At 32.8% G+C, this 21,600-nt stretch overlaps 1 pseudogene; it reads left to right on the top strand.

Moving 5' to 3' along the window:
• The first annotated feature begins 7,499 nt into the window (after positions 1-7,499).
• Positions 7,500-8,603, top strand: LOC149577166 (serine/threonine-protein kinase PBL34 pseudogene; annotated as a pseudogene).
• Positions 8,604-21,600: the final 12,997 nt, after the last annotated feature.

Raw genomic sequence — 21,600 nt, forward strand, 5'->3', positions numbered from 1 at the left:
GTCCACGCTGGAGAAAATAGAAAATGTACATAGCTAATAAAATATGTAGAGATCCCCACATTTTGAAGAAGGGGACACCATCAACAACTAGCCCATGTTGCAAAGAAGCCACAAGCAGCATTAAAAAAAGAAAAGAAAAAAGAACAGAGGAGCCATGGTAGATCTATATGGCAGTTAGTGGAGGAGTTAACCCATAGGAAGAAACCACCAAAACTAAAAGAGTAGATGCCATAAATGCAAAGAAAAGCAAAGGAAAACAATAAAAGGACTTTAATCCCACATACGAGCCATGAAAGGCTTTTATAGTCTATAAGTAACAAAGCACACAAAACATTAGGTGTCTTATGACAAGCACCTTTTCGAAGGAAAAGTTTCTCACATGTGGGTCCCAGTTGACAAGCTTGAGGTCATAAAGTAAAAATTTTAAACAAATATTCTATCATGCTGATGTGGATCTAGGTGACTAGAAAACTCAAAAATTTGGCACCATTTTGGAAATCCGGCTAGCAACATAGCGAGTTGTCGAAAAACTCAAAAATGTAGTGAATGTCCAATGAGTACGTAGGTCCCGTGTCAGTGTGACCTGGTAGATTTGACAACAAATTAGATCACACCAAGTGGCGGTGAGCAGCAGGTGATGTGGCAAAATCTAGACAGATGAAGGGGATCATACCATGTGGCACATCTGGTGGTCCTCTCTATCTTGCCAAGGAGAAGTTGCTCACGTGATAACATGGTGACATAGCAAGGGTCACTGAGGTGATGACATGTAGCAGCGGATCTCGATAGCAATGATGAGGTAGGGGGTCATTGGGTAGTGACTGAGCGATGATAGAGCAACAAGGAAACCAATCCTATCTTGACATGTGTCATCAAGCTGGTCAAACCAAGTTTGACCTCAGATTCAAAGGACAAGGAAAGCTATGAAGGAAAATAAAAAATAATTCTTAAATTATTTTATGCAAAATAGATGCCCGTGCAATTCTTATAAACTCAAAAGGGACTTTAATATAAAGTTCTTACCTTAGATTTTTAGATTTTTCAAAATTTAAAATCAGATGTTGCAGACAAGACAAAGTTTCATAATAGAAGGGCATTTTTCAAACCAAAATTTTGGGCATTTCTAGAAGGCTAATATAGCAATATTATATATCCCCAGAATCATGAGAAGATGAAATTTTTGATTATGGAGTTTGTTTTTGCACAGGTGCTTCCTGGTTTGAGTTATAGCTAGAAACATGAAATTTGGGGCTTTCTCAGTGGAATGGGTAAAAACTAAAAATCTAGTTAGAGGATCAGTAAAACTTGGTAAGCATGCAGTTGGAGTTTACTTTGCTCACATTCACTTAGTAAAACTTGAATTTTTTGAAGCATTTCAGTGGGTTTTTAGATATTTTGATGACTCAATAAGTTTTCATCATTCAAAAAAGGATATTTGCAAATCAGTTATAGAAATGATGAAACCAAACCAGATATTCAATTAAGGAGAGAGGGTAGAAAGAGGTTTTTCATCTTCTTGGGAAGGATTTTTGAATGGACACCTATCAGTTGGAGATTCAATCCAGGACTTCTTTCCTCTATATCAATCCCTTTCTTTCTCATTGTAGGGGTTCTAGTTCTTTGGAGAAAATTTCGCACATTACATTGAGACCATATTCTTGTTCTAGTTTGGATGTATTCCCAATACTGATACACCTTATTTTTCAATAGAATTCTCTCATGTGAATAGTAGTAGGAAGAAATATACAGATAGTTTAGATCTGTTAGGTGTTTTCATGTTTTCATTTCATGCATTTGGTTGTATTATTTCAAGGAAATTAATACAAAGAACAGAATAATTTTATTAGTTTTATTTTGATTCTTGTCTCTAGTCTTAGTGAATTTTCAATGTTTTATGATCTTTGAACAAAGATCTTAGGTCATAGTTGTAGTCCCTTAAGGTTGTATGTTGTTTTATTGTTGCTTATGACTCAAGCAGTTATGTAAATGCTTCAGTGAATCAACAGGGTTGCAAGTTTTTTGAGAAGGATATCATGTAAGAATGAGGTTTGGAATGAGCACAGTTATTTATTTACAAGGTAAATAGATAGATCATATATCTGAATATATACATAAGTATCAAATATCCATATGCATGCATTTGATTCATGGATTTTCCCAATAGATTAGACACTCATCAGCTACAGGATCATTAAAGTCTTACTGTTGCATATCTGAGGGTTTGTTGAATTCAACATTATTAATCAAATGATCTTTCCCTTTCGTGTTGAAGGACCTAAATGTATTTCCCTCACTCAGCTTCTAAGATTCATAGATTTGCCTTTAGCTATTATAGATCTATGTCATTTCATAAGCCATTAGGAGAAATAAGGGTAGAATCTACTTAATAGATTCAGGGATATGTTTTGCGCTAGTACAATATCATTTGAATCTGAGGTCTACCCACCTAGGTTTTGCAGAACCTAAAGTAGAAGAAGGGTCATGCCTTATAGTTGGCTTGTTGTCAAAAATGGCATGTTGAAAATGGGAGTTAGCTACCCTTAGATATGTTAGTTTCTTAGTGGGATAATTGAAAATCCTCCAACATTTTCAAACACCAAAAAAATGGTGACTCTACTAGGGGTTCTACGAAGAAATTCATTGTTAAAATTATTGGAATCTATGGTATAAATAGCAAGGTCATGAAGTGTTTTCCATTTCTTTGCTGAAGATTCATGTCTCCTAGTAAGGTTTTATCCATTTGTAACTTTATGTTGTGAGAATTGAATGTAAATTCTTTTCTATGACTGTTATAAGTCTATCTTCAATCAGTTTAGTCTTTGCAAGTGCTATTGAGAAAGTTTTAGAGTCAAGAATTGATTTATAAAGTGTAAATTCCTTTCAAGATGATAATGATCTGCAAGTTTCTCTTACATTGAAAGTATGGTTCAAATTTTTTCACGTGACAAAATATGTTTTATTTCTCACAAAGTGTGAGTGGCGACTCTCAAATCTCTATACCAATTTTTTCCTAGTTGATTTCATTAAAAAATTTTGAAGGACTTTCAGTTGTATGGGCAGATCTGATGCTTTTGGTAGTCTCTTAAAAAGGGAGTTTGAATTCTTGATAAGTTTTTAAGTGCTCTTTGAAATTTTTTGTTATAAGAAATTGAAGTGTAAAAAGTGAATTACAGCAATGACTATTATATTCCTCTTGCAAAGAGGTGGCAACTCTACAAAGTTTGATCAGTGGGGTAAAGGAATTTTAGTCTTGCACATGTGCCAACCAGCAGATCAATGTTTTCAGCAGCAACACTTAAGGTATTTTGCAATTTCATGTGATTTTGTTTCCATGAAAGTAAGCTCTACATATGTGTTCTCTATCAACTGAGTTTTAGCACTAAGAAGAGGAGAATAATTTGAAAAGTTTCATGCACTTCATTGATTAAGTTTTAGCTTGTTGTTTTAAAGTTGTGAAGTGTATTTGAAGTGTTCATTTGGTAGAAGGTTGTGTAGATCTCTTGCAAGTTATAAATTAGAATTTATTATGGGTGAATGAGTGTCATATTTTGGAAAGAATACCGAGTTTTATTTCACCTAGTATGTAGTCAGTCAGTAAAGTTTCTAGATCCATTTCTACCAAGACATATATGCCATTAAGTTTTAATGCTATTCATGGTTTCCTGAATGTCATTCCTAATGATGTCCAAAATAGATTGCCTAAGTTTAGTGGGAACCATACTATTTCAGCAAATCATCATGTTGAATTGTTTAGTGATTTGATGGGTGACTATGAGAGTGCTCATGAAGACGTTCACATGAAGTTATTTGTTCAAACCTTGGAAGGATATGCTAGAGACTAGTTTTCATTTTTACCAGCACTTTCTATTTCATCTTGGAGTGAGTTGCATTCTACCTTCATGGAGCAATTTGGAGAATGGGTAAGCATATCTGATTCTTATGACAAGTTCTTGAAGATTCATATTCAAACTAATGAACTTATCCCTCAATTTAACATCAGATTTGCAAGAGTTTTGAATGAAATCCTTGAGAGTTATAGACCTAATGATCAAATGTGTTTAGCTATATATTTTGATGCATTTGACAAGAAAATGAACTATCTATTAAGGGATAAAGAACCAAAAACATTATACCAAACTTTTATGACTGCTAGTTGATATTGAGAATAATTTGAAGTACAAATTGACTAGATGTCATTTTGCCTTGAATGATTACTGGTATAATTGTCATGAAAGAAAATTTGAACATGGTGTTGATGCTTCAATTTCAAATAAGCATATCAATACCCCTGTTGTAGGTTTTAATCAAATGGAAAACTCAAATTAGAATATGTGTATAAGTAAGGTTAGCTTGGTTACAAATTATGACACACATGTTCTTGATGCTACAATAGTAGGATATATCTCAAACTTTGATAGGGTTCAGCATTGTGTTGGTTTTATGAATCAAAGTTTGGTTACAGCAGTAAGTTCCTCTCATAATGATCATATACATAATGATGTTGCTAATAAGGTTGTTACACCTAGATCTCAGTTTTGTGCAAATGAGGAAGCTGAGAGCTATGTCTATGATCATGAGTTTGGTGTTGCTCATCCGACATACCATGGAAAGGTAATACAAGATGAAGAATATGAGTCACATCCATCTTAGTCACAATCACAAGAACAGAATGCATATGTTGATAATGTTTCAGCAGTAGAGGATAAGATGGATTTCTTGATCAGTCAAATATGCAAGAAATGAATTATCTTATTGAGAGATTACATCATGTTGAAAGTGTTACTAAATCTAAATTTGGAAGACAGTCATCTCTATGTGAGTATGAAGAAGCTGAAAGTCATGTTTCAAATGATGATGATAAAGTTGTTGATCCAATGTATTATCAAGAGGTGTCATATGAAGCTAATGATGAGAGTTGTTACTCAAGTCAAGAAGAGGATAGTCATAGTGAATGTTCATCTTCATATGAATCAGATGCAAGTTGGGAAGAAGAAAGCAATGATGAGAGTTAGTATTTTTATGTTAGTAAAGGTATGAGTTCTATTTCTAAATCTTAAAGTGAATTTCTAGTTTAGAGTTATACAAGTCAGCTAGGTGTTGAAAGATGTGAAGATTTGGCTACACAATACAAGGATAAAGAGGTTATTTATAAGAATGGATTACCTAATTGTGTAAATGAATGTCTTGAGAATGAATGTAGTGATGATTAGTATATGAGTGATCCTAAGCTTAATGCATCAGCACCTATTGGTATGATAAATAATGATAGGTTTGCAAGACATTTGAATCACCTACATGAAGACAATGAAAGTAACTTTGATTTATATTCTACATGCTTCGTTGATGGAGTAGAAAGTGAGTCCACATGTAGTTATAATTTTTCTTCACATGCTGAAAGTATCCATGAAGACAAGATGGGTAATGGTTTTAAAGTATATACTAACACTTTATATGATGAGAATCTTGATGATGATCAGCCCATTTTTTGTCAAAATGTTCAAAGAGGGTCATTGCATGGAGTTATCAATCCTTTGTTTGAAGAGCACATGGAAAATTTAGATTTAGTTGAGAATGAGTTTGATGATGATACTTTGTCTTACTACTGTAAGAGATCATAATGTTCTTCTTCTAAGTTTGATGGTGAAACTGATGATTATGTTGCATCTGATGAGATAGATGACAAGGTGTTTGATGAAGTTGTTTTTGAAAATTAGTATGCACCTTGCAATGAGTTTTATGATGAACTCTCTGATATGAAGACTAATCTATTTGTTGATTGTGAAGAACCATCTAAAGATTATGGATTATTTTTAGATTCTAATATGGATGAAATGTGTTAGTACAAGTCAGAGTGTTCATTTGAGTATCATCTGCTCATAAACAAGGATTCACATTTTGAAGGTATGAGCGATCCTTTTCTCCATGTTGAATATGATGCATTCATATTCAAAGTTGATAGCATGCATGATTCATTAAGTGAAGAAGTTTTTAGTTTCATTCTAATATTTTTAAGCATGCTAATCAAAGCTTTTATAATGAGCAAGAGATTGAAAATGAAGCAAGTTTTTATATGCATTATGAAAGTGAAGTTGTAGATTCAATTTTACCAAGAAATTTGATTCATGATGCTAATTTTATTGGTGAGACTGATGTGAGTAATATTTTGAGTTTACCTCATGCAAGTTTAGATGAGAATTATGTTTATGATAGAGGTAAAAAAATTGTTGAAGTTTGGTGGCCTAGGGCCATTGTTTGTACATAGTAGTGGTAGTTTCTTATTTTCAATAAAGTTGTTCGATAGAAAGTTTTTGAGGTTCAGGTGTGTGGTCTGCTTCTCCCAGAGATCTGAATCCTTGCCATGCCTACAAGGGACATGCATCCCCAAACAAAGCCACTATTGGGACTTGAAATTGCCTTCCTGATTTTGAGTACTATTGAGAATTTTCAGCCCTATAAATTCTTTTTAATGCCTATGTACCCAGCTGTCCATTTGAGCCCCCTAAGGTGTTTAATGTTTCTAACACCTTGTATTCAGCCTGTCTAAGTGTTTCATGAAGAAAAATTGAGATTCTGAGCCATTTTGTGAAGTCTCATTTCGAGTTAGTTTCAAATCTGCATTTTTGCCCCATGTCAAATAGCGATAGAAGGCCATGTTTGCGATTGAATATCTTGTACCAAGAAATGTTTTATGACTTTTCACTTTGGGAGTCTCTAGTGTCCATATCTAAGAACCTATATTTCAGATTTCAAGCCATTTTGAGTTCTTTTAACTAGGTCTTGGATCCCTCAAAGTTGGTCAGTTACTGTTTTCATGCTTTTGCACTTTGCACCTGATTCTGTGAAGCCTTGTTTGACATCCTATAACTTTTGACCAGTTGACCAAAATGCTAAATTTCCTTTTGCATTGTATTTTAGATGTTAGAGACTTGTTATGTTTCAATTTTTAGCTTATGATGAATCCATTTGATCAATTTTCAAACACAATTCCAAACACAATCTCTAAAGTTATACTGGTGTCAGCATTTGCAGATTGTTTGGTACCCCTGTTCAATATGTCATAACTTGAGATCTATGATAGCCTAGATCAAATGGATTGTATCATTGTGTTGTCCACTAAAAGTACTCCAAGTTTTTTAGTATGAAAGTCATGATGAATCTGTTTGCATACTTTTTCAAGTCAATTTCATTTGCAAAAATCACTTTTCTTCCATTATTTTAGTTTGCAATTTTTGAGTAGCCCACTTTGACAGCTCACCATTTGCGCCCAGTTATTCATAATAAGCCCAAATTGCAAATCCATACTCTCCTCATGAAAATGAATTGATTTCTTCGTTTTCATCTTCCCACGTGTTAGTTGCTCAATTTTCAAAGCCAAATCTAAACCCAGTTTATTGCTTTCTGACATTTTTATTTGCAGGTAATTTTGAGAGGTCAACTTTGACATCGAATATCATTTGACCTCAAATTTTTCATGAGACGAGATTTGATAGGGTACAAGTATGTGGGATGAAGAATTAGTGGGTTAGTGGTGTGTTAGTCATTTTTTAAGGCCAGTCAAAGGATCTCTTGACACAAAGTTGACAGTCTGCGAGAAAGTGATAAAATGAGTCTTAATTAGCAGTTCAGTGATTAAATTTGATTTCAATTAGTATAGTGGGTTCAATAGATCAGTTTTTCACTTTAGTTGTTTGGAAACAAAATTTTTTTTAGCCAAACCCACATTGAGGCTTGACTAAGTTTTGCCAGATTCATAAGATGAAGAGTAAAATGCTTAGTAATGAACTCTAAGGGTGAAGAAATAGACTATGGTGGAAAGATTAATGAGTCCCAGAAACATGTTTTAATGGTCACAAGGAATGGCTGGCAAACGTAAACTTCCGAGGCCAACTTCACCATCCTAATCTGGTAAAACTTATTGGATACTGCATAGAAGATTATTAGAGGTTGCTTGTTTATGAATATATGCCTAGAGGCAGTTTGGAAAATCACCTTTTTAGAAGGGATCTGCCTCTCCCATGGTCTACCGCAATGAAAATTGCATTAGTTGTAGCAAAGGGCTTGGCATACCTTCATGGAGGGGTTGAGAAACTTATGATTTATTGGGATTTTAAAGATGCAGATTACATTGCAAAGCTTTTTGACTTTGGGCTTGTAAAAGGTGGACCTAAAGAAGACTAGACTTTGTCTCTACTCGAGTAATAGGGACATATGGTTATACAATTCTTGAATATTTTATGACTGGGCATTTGACATCAAGGAGTGATGCCTATAGCTTTGATGTTGTTCTCCTTGAATTGCTTATTGGTCAAAGATATATGGATAAAAATAGACCAAGTGGGGAGAAAAATCTCATGGAATGGGCTTGGCCTTATCTTACAAAGAAAAGGAAGCTTTATTGTCTTGTAGATCCTCATTTGAGTGGTCACTATTCCATCAAAGGTGCCCTAAAGACTACATAATTAGCTCACTATTGCATAAGTCAGGACCCTAAAGCCAGGCCTCTAATGAATGATGTTGTTGAAGCTCTCACACTATTGTTAAATTTAAAAGATATTGCAATTTTTTCCTTCAATTATCAAGCATTTGCAATCACAATGTCCTAGTCATCAATTATCACATTCTAATGGAAATGTAATGTATTCAAAGAATGGGTAGAGCTCACATAAAAGAGGAAGTCTATATATTACGAAAGAGCACCCACAATGGTAGGGATCATAATCTAGAATAGAGTAGACCCAATCAAGAGGAGACCTATTCATGTATTAAAAGACAAGCAACAAAACGAAGGAGTTACCACGCATTCAAAGAGAAATCTTTGCTAGAAGATACCATTTTAATAACATGTAACTTGCTGCAAACAAAGGGAGGCATTGTGCTTGAGGAAGTCAGCATTAAAATTAAGGCCATCATCCATGCCTTTTAAAAGGAACCTCACGCCATATGAAAAAGAACAAATAAAATGTAGAGGGAACAAGTAAAATGAAGCTCACAGTTCATGTAGGGAGCTCAACTCACGTGAAACAGAGGAAGGCATAACAAGGCACGCTGAGGATTTTTGCATGAAGGAAGAAAAATATTAAAGTTTAAATCACTAGTCAAACCAAATAAAACCCAAGTATATGCATTTGCCATCTATTATTTTCTATTTGTAGGAGATCACGCCATGGAAGTTACTACTAGACAAAGCTTTACATTTTTTCAAAACATGCAAATACATAAGCAAGGCTAGAGTGATTCACACTAGAGGAATGCGTGATGAGCCCATGTAGGTATAGGAATTAGCATCTGCAAGGACATGAATGCTGAAATCCATAGCATCTTTGGGGGTCTATGCTGGAACAAATAGAAAATGTGCATAGCTAATAAAATCTATAGAGTGCCCCACATTTTAAAGAAGGGGACACCATCAAAAACTAGTCCATGTTGCAAAAAAGCCACAAGCAACACAAAAAAACAAAAGAAGAATAGAGGAGCCATTGCGGATCTATATGGTAGTCAGTGGAGGAGTTAACCCATAGGAAGCAGCCACCAAAATTAAAAGAATAGACACCATAAATGTATAGCAAAGAAAAGGAAAACAATAAAAGGAATTTAATCCCAAATACGAGCCATGAAAGGCTTTTATAGTCTATAAGTAACAAAACACACAAAATATTAGGTGTCTTATGACAAGCACCTTTTTGAAGGCAAAGTTACTCACACGTGAGTCTTGGTCGACCAACTGGAGGTCATAAAGTCAAAATTTTTAACAAATATTCTATTGCACTGATGTGGATCCAGGCGACCAAAAAACTCAAAAACTTGGCACCTCACTACTTCACTAGCTGAGAAATCTTGGAAATTTGGCTAGCGACATAGTGAGTCATCAAAAAACTCAAAAATTTGGTGAATTTCCAATGAGTATGTGGGTCTAGTGTATGTATGACATGGAAGATTCAACAAAAAATCAGATCATGCTGAGTGGTGGTGAGAAGGAGGTGATGTGGTGAGATCTAGACAGATGAAGGAGATCATGCCACATGGCACATCTGATGGTCCTCACTATCTTGCTAAGGAGAATTTGCTCATGCGATAACATGGTGACATAGTGAGGGTCGCTAAGGTGACAACATGTGGCAGTGGGTCATAATAGCAATGATGAGGTAGGAGGTGATTGGGTAGTGACTGAGTGATGACAGAGCAACAAGGCAACCAATCCTGTCTTGACACATGTCATCAACCCAGTCAAACCAAGTTTGACCTCAAATTCAAAGGGCAAGGAAAGCTATGAAGGCAAATAAAAAATAATTCTTAAATTATTTTATGCAAAATAAAATGCTTATGCAATTATTTTAAACTCAGAAGGGACTTTAATATATAGTTCTGACCTTAGATTTTTAGATTTTTCAAAATTTTAAATCACATGTTGCAGACAAGCTAGAGTTTCATAATAGAAAGGCATTTTTCAAACCAAATTTTTGGGCATTTTTGAAGGCTAATATAGCAATATTATATATCACCAAAATTGTGAGAAGACAAACTTTTTGATTATGGAGTTTGTTTTTGCACAGGTGCTTCCTGGTTTGAGTTATAGGCAGAAACGTGAAATTTGGGGCTTTCTCAGTGGAATGGCCAAACACTGAAAATCTAGTTAGAGGATCAGTTAAACTTGGTAAGAATGTAGTTGGAGTTTACTTTGCTCACATTCACTTAGTAAAACTCAAATTTTTCCAAGCATTTCAGTGGGTTTTCAGATATTTTGATGACTCGACAAATTTTCATCATTTAGAAAAGGATATTTGCAAATAAGTTATAGAAATGATGAAACCAAATCAAATATTTAGTTAAGGAGAGAGGGTAGAAAGAGGCTTCTCATTTGCTTGGGAAGGATTTCTGAGTGGACACCTATCAGTTGGAGATTCAATTTGGGAATTCTTTCCTCTATATCAGTCCCTTTCTTTCTCATTGTAGGGGTTCAAGTTCTTTGGAGAAAATTTTTCACATTACTATGAAACCATATTCTAGTTCCAGTTTGGATGTATTCCCAATACTAAGACACCTTATTTTTCAATAGAATTCTCTAATGTGAATAGTAGTAGGAAGGAATATACAGATAGTTCAGATCTGTTAGGTATTTTCATGTTTTCATTTCATGCATTTGGTTGTATTGTTTCAAGGAAATTAATACAAAGAACAGAAGCATTTCATTAGTTTCATTCTAATTCTTGTCTCTAGTCTCAGTGAATTTTCAATGTTTTATGATCTTTGAACAAAGAGCTTAGGTCATAGTTGTAGTCCCTTAAGGTTGTATGTTGTTTTATTGTTGCTTATGACTCAAGCAGTTATGTAAATGCTTCAGTAAATCAATAGGGTTGCAAGTTTTTTGAGAAGGATACCATGTAAGAATGAGGTTTGGAATGAGCATAGATGTTTATTTACAAGGTAAATAGATAGATCATATATCTAAATATATACATAAGTATCAGATATCCATATGCATGCATTTGATTCATGAATTTTCTAAATAGATTAGGCTCTGGTCAGCAAGAGGATCATTAAAGTCTTACGATTATATGTTTGAGGGTTTTTTGAATTCAACATTATTAATCAAACAATCTTTCCCTTTTGTGTTGAAGGACCTAAATGTATTTCCCTCACTCAGCTTCTAAGATTCATAGATTTGTATTTAGCTATTGTAGATCTATGTCTTTTCATAAGCCATTAGGAGAAATAAGGGTAAAATCTACTTAATAGATTCAGGGATATGTTTTGTACTGGTACGGTATCATTTGAATCTAAGGTCTACCCACCTAGGTTTAGTAGAGCCTAAAGTAGAAGAAGGGCCATGCCTTATAGTTGGCCTGGTATCACAAATGGCATGTTGAAAATGGGAGTTAGCTGCCCCTAGATATGTCAGTTTCTTAGTGGGATAATTGAAAACCCTCCAGCATTTTCAAACACCAACATGTGGGACCAAAGGAATGTAGTAATCCTCAATTTTATTCTTATCCCTCAGCTCTTGTTAGATTAATGCCTATCACTTTGTTACTAAAGAAAGTTGTACATGATTTAACAAGAGTGACATAGTGACATTTTGATGCATGGAAAGTGTGGTCTTGTAGAAGACTCTCAAAATGCTTCATTGTCATATGTCAGCTATCACACCATTAATTGTTCTCAACTCAAGCTCATCCTTATTCTTTGTAACTTCCTGATCATTGATGAAGCTAAAGACCAAAGGCTATTGCATTCTCACAAAATAAAAGTGTTCAATGTTTAAAAAATGTGAGAATACAAGGGATTTTCCTATGTCCCAATACATGCCCAAAATGGTGGAGTAGTATGCAAAATTTTAAACCATTGATCAAAGACAAGATCAACAATCCTTGGATTTTCATGAAATCAAGATGCATGGTATTTTAAAAGTGTGACAAAGTGAGATTTTGACACATGTCTTAGTGAGCCCATTTTATTTAACAACCTAAAGAATAAGCACTTTTCTCAATCATAGATTGAGGTGGAGATCTATGGTGGTTGTAAAGTTATAAAAGAAACTTGCAATATGTTCAAGTGACTATGCAATGTAAATACAAGTGGAGTTTGTGGGCCTTGTTTGTGTTGTGAGCTTTAGAAGAAATAATGATGTCAACATGAAGTACTAGGAATAACATCCTGATTCACCCTTACTATTATGCATCCAACATAAAGGTTTTCTTCTGCAACCATGAGACCAAACGGTGATCTACACTTCTTTCTATCTCACAAAATCAAGATGTTCAAGTTTTAACCAAAGTGAAGATGCAAGGAGCTACCATATGTCCTTAGTGGGCCCACCTTATAGAAGAAACATTAAAATCTATAGTTATGTTTGATCATTTGATGAAAAGATGATCAAAGGTTGGCATTATGTCACAAATTTGAAGTGCAAGATCTTTAAACAAAGAGACAAAGAAAGAATCTAACACATTTGCCACCAAGCAAAAAGATGATGCAATCTCAATTTTGAATCACAATCAGATTTCTCTTTAGATAAATGGCTAATTTTCAAATTTCTTACATTGCATGAACAATTCAACTGTTGAAACATTAACTATGAATCAAGACAACCTTGTGCAAATGAAATTAGATAAGATTTTTTAGTTTATTCTAAATTTGGTACAATGAAAAATAAATTAAAGTAGAGTGAATAGAGCCTAGATTTTGTAGTTTTCATACTATGACTTTTTGTCCACAAGGAATTTCTATTTGTGATAAAAAAAACTTGCAAGTATCCAGATATTGTTATGAAAAGTTTTCCTTTTTGAATTTTATAAATTGATAAAATGCCTCCACAAAGGTATTTCTCTAGAAAAAAATGACTATTAGCATAGGAACATGCATGATTGTTTTCTCAAACAACTGCCCACTTCTACAAATGAAATGGAAAAAGTAAAGGAATTGGTCCTAAAAATCCCTAGACTAAATATTGATGAGGGTTTCTATGATAAAGTTAATTGGATAAGGGATACAAAAACATCAATGGGTGGTTTTGAGTTGTTCAAAAAATGGTCTTCACAAAAATATCATGATAGACCTCTTCAAAATGTCTAGGAATTTGGCACTGCAAAGTTAGTTGTGCTAGGTGTTTTCATGGATGATGATCTTCTGACAATGTTGGTGGAGAGATATGACCATGTGTTGTGGGTTGTAAAGAACCATGTTGGGGAGAATGTGTTCAAGGTGATAGATGAGGTGGTTAGAGAAGTTTTTATGTTAAACCCTAATATTTCCTTCATGAGACAATTGACTTCGATGACTTGTAGACCAAATATGATGAACAAAGAGTATACCTTTGAGGTGGATCTCTACAATAACACTTTGCTAAGGTAGGCCATCTAACACTGGTGACACCATCTACCCTACAGCCCTTACTGAAGAAATATTTTAACCCTAGGGAATAGTCTCTATATATTTCCCTCTACAATATTTTTGGTATGGATGTACAAGAGCATGTACTAGAAATCTTAATTTTTATGGTGACACAAATCCTAAAATATGAAATGAGCTCTATTTTTTATTTTGCTTCCCATTTAGCTAAAGATATACATAATCGGTTAATTGGCATAACAAAGGGAAAGGTTGACAAATTCTTTGGCTGGCACTCTCTTCTTATGTACATTTTTCTATTTAGTGTTGTTTCTATCTTTGCAAAAGACATGAAACTAGAAAGAGAAACAGATGGAGAGAAGCTACCAACCCAACTCTAGAGTGCAGATATGAATGTCACAGATTTTTTTTTTTTTTTTTGTCCATTATTTTGCATCTAAGATGAGGGCATTGTTAAGTTAAGACAACCCTTGAATTCCTAAAGGTGAGCCACAATTGGGGAGATATAATCCTGTATTTAGTATCTATTACTTTCAAAGTGTATGTTTTCCAAGGGAAGTCCCATGTAATGCGCTACAAAGTACCCTTGAAGGTAGGAGTTGCTAATTTTTTATGACAAATTAGAGGACTTGAAGAGAGATAATTATTGGGAATATCTAGGGGAAATTTTTCCAAATCTCACAATTGTCCATACTTTTGTGTTAACTAAAGGAGGGTGGAGACACTTGGGTAAGTTCCTAGATAAATATCAAATGGCCTAATCTTACCCTAGATTTATAGATACAGAAGGATTCTATGAAATATTTAATGAAAGAACTTGAGTTAAATCTCATAATCATATATTCTAATTTCCTAAAGATATAATCATAAATTATTTCTCTTTACAAGAATTGGAACTAAAGAAAGAAAAGGGGAGATTTTTTATCAGAGTTATATAATTTGTTAATGCTTTAGATAGTAAATATGGTCCCTTGGGTGACATCAAGTTTTGGGGAGATAAGGTAAATAAGTTGATGTCACATTTTGTTGGGATTATGTAAATCTTGAATAAAAAGAAATAGGCATTAATAAAAAGCACATCTAGACCAGGCCAATGAGGTGGAAAAAAGAATGGTAAATAAAATTTTCATATTCTAGGAAAATTCACCCTCCAAAGGAAGGCTAGATATGTTATTGCTAGGAATATGAGGGCACATCCTTTACTAGTTTATCAAAGGAAACATTCAAAAATCACATCCTTGGAGCCAACAACTAAAAAGAAAAAGTTGGAAGAGGGATCTTCATCAAAGATAGAAGAATGTTATTCCTCTCAAACCCCCATACATTTTGATGGTGAAAAATCCTTGAGGGAAGAATAGAAACAAATGGGAGGCCAAGATGATATGTTAATAAAAACATCAAAGATAAAGGAGGTAATGCATGAAGAACTCCCAATGCCACTCTTAGCCCTCACTATTGAAGATTTCAAAGGAAAAGGGATGGAATCTGTTCTGGAGTAGGTTGCTAGAAAATTTCTCACTAATGATGATTTTTGTAAAATATAGGGTATTTATTCAATTTTTTTGGAGAAGAAATATTTATAATTTTGAGGCAAAATGCAAAAGGGTAAAGGAAGAGCAACCTAATAGACAGGAATCTAAAATTGAAGAATAGATTAAAGCTTAGTAGATACAAAAATATAGTCAGATAACCCCTAAGGGGGGTATACAATTGTTGAAGGATTTAGGTGTCCTTATACAACAGTAATGGGACATTGCTAATGCAATGGTTTTTTATGCTATCAAGAGAGAAAAGCTATCCAAATTCAATAGAGAGGAGGACATAAAGGAAGCCCATAAAGGGGTTAAATATATTTTTATGATCATAAGGCCTTAGTGATGTGGCCTATTAATAAAAGGGATAAATCCATACTCTAGGAAGCTTTAGATGTAGAACATACACAAAGCCTGGTAGTAAACAAAGTGATAGATGCAGATAGTGAGAAGACTGCTCTCATGAATAAAGAGGTGGTTGATTTTGGTGTGGTGATAGCCAAGAAAGATAAGAATAAGTTCCTTTGAGCTTAATAATAACTTTGAAAAGGTGTTAGAAGCCTATGGTGAGAGAGGAAGGAAAACTAATGAAATGGAGAAAGTCATCTCAAAATTGTAAAAGTAGCAATGAGAGAACAATGATGTTACCTTGAGAAAAAAATTGAGCAAATAGATCAGTAGACAAGATAATTATGGCCCTATGTTTCAATGTCATTGATAAAATTGATGATCAAATTGAGAAAATATATGATCAAGCAAGTGACCTACTAGATTTTGATTTAAAAAGAGATATGTTACCAAGAAATTTGAGAAAATGTTTCTCTAAATATCTTAGTAGGAGTTTTGATCTTTTTCCTCATCTATTAAAAGGCCTAGGTAATATTAAAGGTAAAGAGGAATGGGGAAATGAATTGAAAGAAATAATAAATATAAGGATGAATGATGTCATTAACAAAGAAAACTATATGTGGTTTGCTAGAATAGTTGAAGAAATAGTTATTATCCAAATATTATTTGATACTTTCCAACAATATTTTGAGGAAATAAATAAATTGGGAAAATATATTCTAAAGAGAGAAGAAGAAATCCTTAATTTTAATTGGCCAAATGACATTGTTTTTTATAAATAGATGGAAAAATATTCTTTAGCTTCAAAACATTTATAGTTGGCATCTGAGAATAAATCAATTACCACTAAGGAGAAAGAAATGTTTGCTAAGGCTATTCAGGTAACCATGGTAGAATTAGATGAGGTGGATTCACAACCAGCAATTGAAGTTGAAGCTAAAGTATTAGAAGCAGTTGAGGAAAAGAGCATCCAATAATTAACTAAAGAAGCTAGAAAATCAGATCAAAGCATAATAATAGAAGAAAAAAAGGCCACACAATCTAAAGAAGAGAAAAAGGATAAAGATAATTCATCAGATGTTGTAGAATAACAAGAAACATATAAAATAGAAGAGGTCCCACTATAAATTAGTTGATGAAAAACTACTTTGTGTAAAGAAAAAATATCATGAATGCTTTCATTTTTCTTGTGCAATGAAGACAATTACATTTTTTCTTTTTTTATAACCTTTGGTTTTTTTGTAAGGATAATTGTCCTTTTCCCTCTAGGCTTGAAGCTTGTTGCAACTCAGCTATATAAATGAGTTCCCAAGGCTAGAAGAAGGGCCCAAGAATCATTTTGTTGAACTAAGTCTTGTTCATTTTTTAGTTAGTCTATATATGTATGTATGTATGTATGTATGTATACATATAGATGTATATATATGTATATATGTATGTATATGTATATATATACCTATATATACATCTATATATACATACATACATACATATATATATATATATATATATATATATGTACATATATACATATATATACATATATGTATACATATATATATATATATATATGTAGATATATATATGTATGTATATATATATATACATATATATATGTATATATATATATATATATAGATACATATATATATGTATGTATATATATGTATATGTATATATATACATGCATATATACATATATATATATACATATACATAAATATACATACATACATACATACATACATACATACATACATACATACATACATACATACATATATATATATATATATATATATATATATATATATATATATATATATATATATATATATATATATATATATATATTTATGTATATACATACACACACACACACACACACACACACACACACATATTGCATAAGTTTTTTTTCCAAAAAGATAGAATGAAAAAGTTAATAGTTGTCCTTTTCCCTCTAGGCTTGAAGCTTGTTGCAACTCAACTATATAAATGGGTTCCCAAGGCTAGAGGAAGGGCTTGAGAATCATTTTGTTGAACTAAGTCTTGTTCATTTTTTAGTTAGTCAATATATATCCAAAATGATAGAATGTAAAAGTTAATAGTTGTTCATTTAATTGAGTATTTTCTTATAGAAGTTAGAAATGAATTGTATATTTTTCAAAGAAAATAAAACAAAGATGTACCAAGTTGGCTATACATTTTAGATCTTGTCTCTTATTTTGTCACCATTTAATTCTCTGAGATTTAATAGAAAAGTTTACTAAATCTCAGTTGTAATTCATTTTGAATTATATTTCATTTTACATTTTTCTTATAATCTAAATGTGTTATGTAAATGCTTGATGTGAATTGGAAGAATTGTCTGGTTTTCAATGAAAATTTTGATAAGAATGATATATAGAATTGACTATTGATATTCTTACCACAAAATGTTATGATAGATCTGAAAATTAAATGTTAAATTCATGTAAGACAATAGACAAATAGATAAAGCATTGGTCATCCTTTCAAGTTGATCTAATTTGGAATGTCTATATGGTATAAATATTTTATAAATCAATCATTTAAATATTTTATTATTGAAAATTTGAAAAATGAGCCTGTACTTGAATCATGGAGTTTTAGGGTTTGATAAATTAGTCATTTATCATCTCTCTTAGAGTCCTAAAATTAGAAGAAAAAAAGGCAATAATATGTTATACTAGAATCATAATAATATTTGAAAATTGGATAGAGGATGAATTCCTAGATATACCCACCTAAATTTTTTGAGTTCAAAGTGGAGAAGACATTGCAGAGTTTTTCTTGTTGGTCCTTTTAATTTGTTACCTAGAATGTCTATTATGGTTTCTAGATAATGTAAAAAGTTTCAGTACATTAGGAAAGAAGTACATGGCATGAGTTGTGTCCAAATGGTGCCTTGTCTATGTGATATAATTTTCATTTCTCAAAGTACATCATGTTGAAGCATAATGTGTATTGCGCCCTATGTCAAATCTTTTTTCAAACATTTCTTTTCTTGTGATATTTTATTGATATCTAGCCTTATTAAAGCTTTCCCCTCCATGGGTGGAAACTTAGTCAAATCTTTAGTAGATAGTGCTATATATTAAGTGTTTAAGAAATGGTGAATAGAAGGAAAAAAATAAGAGCATAAATGAAGGAAAATCCAGAGGTCCCTCTATACATAGAACTACCTCAGGTTGGTAGGAAGAACTAACCTAAGAAGAAAGGATATTTTAGTCATGCAAGGAAGCCTTGAGATAATGCCTCAACCCATTCACATTTTTAGAATGTGATATAAAGAGAATCCTCATCCCTGAATTTTGAGTCTGAGATGACTAGCCTTCTAGGTGAAATGTTCACTACCCCATTACTTGAAGAAAGAGTATACTAGGATAAAACTATTTCCTCCATAGGAGATACTACTTCTAGGCCCAATATGTATAAGGATGTAAATTAAATATAGGGATATAAGAAACCCCTAAATATTAGGCCAAATCTTGGGCAAGTTTCACACATTGAAAGATGCCTTACAAATCTAGATGATCATGTAGATACACAAACCACCTTTGTTGATCCTAATGATCTATTATCTAAGATTGAAACACTTAGAAAAAAGGTTAGAGAGGAAGATACCAAATGTATATGTTTGGAGAAAGAAAAAAAAGTGATTACTATGAGGACCCTCATAAAGAGAGAAATATTTCTTAGAAGGATGGAAGCACTTAAGGAGAAAAATAGGAAGTTAGAAGAGAAATTGTCTACTATACAGTCAAACATTTTTGAAGATGTAGGAGAAATATGGTCTAAAATTCAAGATCAAGAATGTCTTCTACAATAGAAAGAAGGACCTGCCATTTCTCAAGTCCAACCTTATAAACCCATTGAGGAAAATATAATAGACCTTACCATTAAGATTGTTGATAAAGGAAAATAGAAGTTGGTGGGTATAAAAATTAATGAGCCTCCTATTCCTTGAAAAGATATTGTTATTTCTAGGATTGATTTAGAATTGGAAAGAGCAAAAAAGGAGAGGGAAGATCTTGCAAAGTAATTGAAGAAAGATGAAAATGAGGCTAAGATAGTGGAAACAAGAAGACAGATTAATTTCCTTAAATCCACCTCTAGCTTAACAAACTAGAAAAACCAAACTTCACAAGATATACCTTCTATCCCAACTTCTAGACCTATGATGAATAGTCAAGTATTTTCCCAATCAATACCAGCTTCCTCCTCTACCACTACTCCTTGGTTGGTTATAACTCAACAAGGAAAATTTCCCACACAATTATAAGGAGTTGGACCTAGTTCCTCAAATTTCTTAATATTTCAGAAAAGGCCCCTTTATATGGAAAGATAGAAACACATGTTTTTTATAGGTATTCCTAGTTTTTTCTCATCCTATCCCCAATGACTTAAGAGATAAAGTCACAAAGTTATCAGGAAACAATACCATTACTAGTGAAGAACATCTTACAAATTTTATTGATATGTTGAGTGATTATGAAGTGGAGCATGAATATGTTGTCATGAAATTATTTGTGCACTTACTCATAGAAGATGCTAGAGGTTGGTTTAGGAGACTTCCTGATGACAACATTGGCTCATGGGATGATCTTGAAAAAAATTTCAAGGATTAGTATGGGGATAATACTAATACAATTTTTGTGCTAAATGAATTCAACAATATCAAGAAATATTAGAATGAATCTACTTTTGATTTCAATATAAGGTTCCAAAAGGGAATGTATAAGTTATTTCATGTCATGTGATTAGGAGAGAATGTATGTCTTGCTACATATTTCAATGCTTTTGATAGTAAAATGGCTTACGTTTTGAGAGACAAAGGTCAAAAAATATTAAGGGATGCTTTCAGAATAGCTATCAATATTGAGAGTAATAGGAAGGCATCTAGAAAATTTGGAAGATGAGATGATCCTAAGTTATTTAATCCTAAGGAAAATAAGAAGGAAGGAGATAAGCCTATCATAGCTAAAAATCCTAAGGAAGATAAAATAGAGTAGGTCTAGAATTTATTTAAAAATTTGAATCCTCTAGTAAACAATGCAACTAAGCCTAATACTGGTGAAAAGACAATTCAATAATAACTATAATAGGGAAACTAGATTACAAAACTACCCCTACAACACAAAATGGAAATATGGAAAACCCATCACTAATCTTGTACAAGGTACAAGTGATTCTATAAATATTATGGAAGAAATTCTTTGGTGCATTACTTGTCAATCTCCTCATTCTCTTGACTATTGTGTTGTTGCTCAGTCATTTTCTACATTTTAGTAGATATAGCCTAAAGATGGGGAGTAAGAAAAGAATCATAATGATATAGCTTGAAACATGATTAATTCATGTAATAATTGTGAAGAATCTAATAATGAAGAGTTTGAAATGGATGTGAATGATCAGAAAAAAACGTACCAGCTATACCATCAGCAAAAACATTTAGATGATGAAGATCAAGTTGATGATGAGACATGAAACATTATTTTAGGTGTTGAACATATGAATCTAAGAAAACCTTCCAAGGAAGAAATTTATAGAAGAACTGCTAAGATGGTGGTTCAAGTTCATAGCACCTATAATCTAAGAAATAGAACAGTCAATAATACTACTTGAAAGGCATAAAGAATATTCATTAAGGATATAACCCACAAGATGAATCATGGCAATAAAGTAGAAGATCAAATGGTTGTCAATATTAAGGATATTAAAGCTAAGAAGTATGAACCCAAAAAGAAGGTGCAAGCTTAGGGTATAGAGGTAGTCAAGACAAATATAGATGAAAGGAAGTTAAATTTGGATACTACAAAACAAATTGATGATCTTGATATTCAAGTACAAG

This window comes from Cupressus sempervirens, chromosome 1, assembly GCF_028749045.1.
Source record: "Cupressus sempervirens isolate cs-2001-9-10 chromosome 1, ASM2874904v1, whole genome shotgun sequence".
Lineage (NCBI taxonomy): Eukaryota > Viridiplantae > Streptophyta > Pinopsida > Cupressales > Cupressaceae > Cupressus > Cupressus sempervirens.